The sequence below is a fragment of the Gossypium hirsutum genome, chromosome A07 (genome assembly GCF_007990345.1).
Source record: "Gossypium hirsutum isolate 1008001.06 chromosome A07, Gossypium_hirsutum_v2.1, whole genome shotgun sequence".
NCBI lineage: Eukaryota > Viridiplantae > Streptophyta > Magnoliopsida > Malvales > Malvaceae > Gossypium > Gossypium hirsutum.
The window spans coordinates 11,588,361-11,592,987 of record NC_053430.1 but is presented as its reverse complement, the minus strand read 5'-3'; the positions used below and the strand labels follow the sequence as shown (position 1 = coordinate 11,592,987).

The following is a 4,627-nucleotide window of genomic DNA, read 5'->3' as shown; positions in this document are numbered from 1 at the left end:
TAGGGTTAAAGGTGTTACTGGACAAATTGGAACATTTAACATGCAATTCATATACATTATCCACAATCATAGTCAAACATTATTATAATGTCCATTATATAGGTCATCGAGACCTTAAACATACATTAGAAAGGGTCGGGACTAAACTGAGCTCATATAATTTTTTTTTAAAATTAAACATCTTTCAAAGTTGTACAGGTCACACGCTGATAAACGCCAAATTATACATATTTTTACCCCAAATACTTAGCATATTTATGGATGTTTATTACTAGATTTGTGGATTTTGGTACTCTTAATCCGGTTATTTCATGTTTTGTACTCAGGACAGCACCAAGAGTCAAAAGGAGCCAAAAACAAGCAAAAAGGGGACAAAACGGACCAAATCAAGAAGATGACACGGCCTAAGCCTTGCCACACGGGCAGCTCACACGCTCGTGTCTTTCGAGGGTGTCGACCAAGGCTTTCACGATTCACATGGCCTGGCTATTGACCCACACGGCCGTGTGCAATTTAACAGATCGAACATGGCTTGGCAATCACATCACACGACCGTGGCACACGGGCGTGTCCATTTTTCAAGAAGCTGTATTTTACACGGAAAAGGATACTTAGAGAGGAAGAAAGCCAATCCAAAGCCTATATAAATACCCTAAGTATGGCTTAGAAAGGGGGCCTCCCTCCAGAACTTTTCTAGAGTACAAAACCACACGTCGGGAATTATTTGAAGGAAGTCAGACGATCCATCCCAAAAGCTGAAGCTACTCCAAGACTGAAGATCTTTCTCAGATTCCTTCAGGGGTTTTAGAGTTTTCTTTATGTTTTGTTATTTTAATACTTTTGAGATGTACTCTTATTTTATTATGAACTAAACCCCTTTGATACCTAAGGGGGTTGAAACCTATGATGGATCTTGTTATTATTATCTGAACTGTATGATAAATACTTGATTTGTTCTTAATTATGTGTTCTTAATGCTTGAGTTAATATTCTGGGTATTGAATCATGATTTGATGTAGTTATGCAGAGGAGCAAAAGTCCCTGTCTAAGAGTAGATTTGACATAATTAAGCGGAATTGATCGAACGCCTAGAAATAAGGTTACGAGATTTTACCGGATTAGGGTGAAACCTAATATGGGAGTCCATAGATCGATTTACTGCTTCCCTAGGGGTTTTAATTAAGAAAGAGATTTCAATTAATTCAACTGAGGGTTAGACGTTATTAGTCTCGAAAGAGATAATATATAGGTTAGGGAGTCTCACGAATCAAGTCAAGTGAATAAATCGTCTGGTTCAGAGTTAGATAACAAGTGAAATCTAGGTGGATTCCTCCTTGGGTGTCGTCTTTATCAAATACTTTTCTTCAAGTCTTTTTCCAAATTTTCTCTTTGCTTTAGTTTAATTAGTTAATTAGTTTAGTTAATTAGTTTAATAAACAACCCTTCTTTATTTCTAGGTTAAATAATAAAAAGATAGTTATTACTAGTACTTTTGGTTCCCTTGGGTATGATATCCCGATTTTGCCATTACTATACTATTGTTCGATAGGTGCGCTTGCCTTTTCGTCGTGATAATAGTTAGTCTTGGTTTGATCTTCATTATAAATATTTATTACTTGTTACGAATCGCGCGATCAAGTTTTTGGCGCTGTTGCCGGGGAACTAAGATATTAGGAACGCTCAATTTTTATTACTTTAGCCATTTATTTTTCTTGTAATTTAATTTAATTTAATTATTATTATTATTATCATTTATTAATTTACTTTTTCCTTATCTTGGCAGGTTTTTATAGTTTATGACTAGAAGAAACCCGTCGTGACCATTACTTTTTGATGAAGAAATCGATCGCACAGTTCGTAGAAACCAAAGAGAAATAAGGCGCAGCTTAAGATACACAGAGAACGAGCAAGAAGACGATACTCAACCTCCAACCGAAGAGATGGCTTAAACCCAAGGCAATCAGCTACCTCCTGCAATTGCGGCTAATCAAAATCCTGCTCCACGTACTATGTATGATTATGCTAAACTTTCTTTAACAGGAACTGAATCTAGTATAGTTAGACCGGCTGTAGCTGCAAGTACTTTTGAATTGAAACCTAACACAATTCAAATGATACAACAGTTTGTTCAGTTTGATGGTTTGTAGGATGAAGATCCCAACGCTCACTTAGGAAACTTTCTGGAATTTTACGATACATTTAAAATTAATGGCGTTTTTGATGATGCTATTCGTCTTCGGTTATTTCTTTTTTCACTGAGAAACAAAGCTAAACAGTGGTTGAAATTGTTACCACGATGGTCTATCACTACTTGGGAACAAACGACCGAAAATTTTTTACTAAAATATTTTCTGCTGGCTAAACTGGCTAAATTACGTAATGATATCTCTTCTTTTGTGCTGATGGATTTAAAAACACTTTACGATGCATGGAAGAGATACAAGGACTTACTGAGAAGGTGCCCTCACCATGGGTTACCGCTTTGGCTTCAAGTACAAGCATTCCATAATGGTTGGAATCCCTCGACTCGGCAAATGGTTGACGCAGCTACTGGCGGAACCATCAACAACAAAACACCTGAAGAGGCTTATGAATTCATTGAAGATATGTCATTGAATAACTATCAGTGGCAAGTCATGAGACTAAGCCAACAAAAATAGTTGGCGTTTATAACGTCGACTCAGTTACTATGCTGTCAAATTAGTTAGAACTTCTCAATAAAAAGATTGATGGTTTTCTTAGTTCTATGCAGGTACATCGAGTAATGAGGTATGGCTCAAATGGAGGAGGTGTGCATACAGAATATCAATCCTTCAATCCTACAATCGAAGAGGAACAAGTCAACTATATGGGTAACAATAACTTTAGATCTCAAAATAACCCATACAGTAATACTTATAATGCAGGTTGGAGGAACCACCCAAATTTCTCCTGGGGTGGTCAAGGGAATCAAAAGCCACAAAATCCTCAGGGTTTTCAACAACTACCTTATCAACAAGAGAAGAAATCGAACCTTGAGGAAATGCTCTCAAAATTCATATCAATGTCAGAAACCCGTTTCCAAAATACCGAGACAGCACTTAAAAATCAACAAGCATTGATCCAAGGACTCGAAACTCAGATAGGCCAGCTATCCAAACTAATCTCCGAATGACCACAATGTAGCTTACCAAGTAATACTGAACCTAACCCAAGGGAACACCTCAATGCAATTAGTACTCAATATAAGGAAGGATTCATTGTGCCTGAGCTAGAATTGATACAAGAAATTGTGGTGAGAAAAGGTAAAAGTGAGGTAAGTCATAACAAAACGGTGAATGAAGAATATAGGCCTCGTGTCCCATACCCTAACGCGACAAGGAAAGACCGCTCAGACGAACAATTCGGTAAATTCATCAAACTTTTGAAAAAATTACATATTAACTTACCATTTATTGAAGCCCTATCGCAGAGGCCGAATGCAATGAAATTTTTAAAAGAGCTTTTAGTAAATAAGTGGAAGTTGGACGAAGCGTCACATGTGGAGCTAAACTCAGTCTGCTCAGCTATTCTACAGAATAAGCTACCCCACAAATTGAAAGATCTAGGGAGTTTTACAATTCCTTGCTTAATTGGTAGTTTAGATATAAATTTTGCATTAGCTGATTTAGGGGCTAGTATTAACGTCATGCCTTACAAAATGTTTAAGCAACTGGGTCTTGGGAAACCTAAACAAACTAGGATGAGCATTCAATTGGTAGATAAAACTATAAGATTTCCTAGGGGTATTATTAAAGATGTACTAGTGAAAGTAGATAAGTTCATATTTCCCGTTGATTTCGTTGTTCTAGACATAGAGGAGGATAATAACACCCCTTTGATTTTAGGGAGGCCCTTTTTAGCAACTGCTAAAACAATTATTGATGTTGGTACAGGTGAGCTCACGCTTCGCGTAGGAGACGACACGATCACCCTTCAAGCTCGTAATTCTGGCATCACATCGAACATTGAAGGTAATAGTCCACACCAATCTACTAAAACTGACAATATGACTTTGCAGAAATTGAGCTTCAAAGAAGTTCACGAGCCATGTTCTAGAAATGATAGAGGACACATTCATGAAGAACGAAGGCTACGGATAGAGGAGCTAGATGAATGGTGAGCACACAAACCAAGAACACATGATAAACTGAAAATACGTCAAAACAAGGTCGATACCTTTCCAAATCAACTTAAGGTTGGCGATAAAGTCTTACTAGATGCCGTAGATCCCCACATTGTCACTACCACACCGAATGAGGAAATCCCTTTTACGGTACTTAGTATTTTTCCATTTGGTACGGTGGAGGTGAGTCACCCCAAGTTCGGCACTTTTAAGGTAAACAACACCCGATTAAAACCCTATTTTGATGAGATTGATAGCAGGAATGAGGAGTATAAACTCCTCGAACCACTCTAACCATTCACTAGAGAGGTAAGTCGAGCTTAGACTATAAACAAGCGCTTCTCGGGAGGCAATCCAAGCACTAACATATTTTGATTTCTTTATTTTCAATTTCTAACACTTTAAATCATTAACTTTATCCTTGAATTGCAAAGTTTTTCAGCACACACGGCCAGACACACGGGCATGCGTAAAGCCGTGGCC

At 37.6% G+C, this 4,627-nt stretch overlaps 1 non-coding gene across 1 annotated transcript; it reads right to left on the bottom strand.

The window, feature by feature from the left end:
- Nucleotides 1–2,369: 2,369 nt before the first annotated feature.
- Nucleotides 2,370–2,476, bottom strand: LOC121203845 (small nucleolar RNA R71). Its single transcript, XR_005898780.1, has one exon. It is a non-coding gene; the product is annotated as a small nucleolar RNA R71 (small nucleolar RNA).
- Between the last annotated feature and the right edge of the window lie 2,151 nt (nt 2,477–4,627).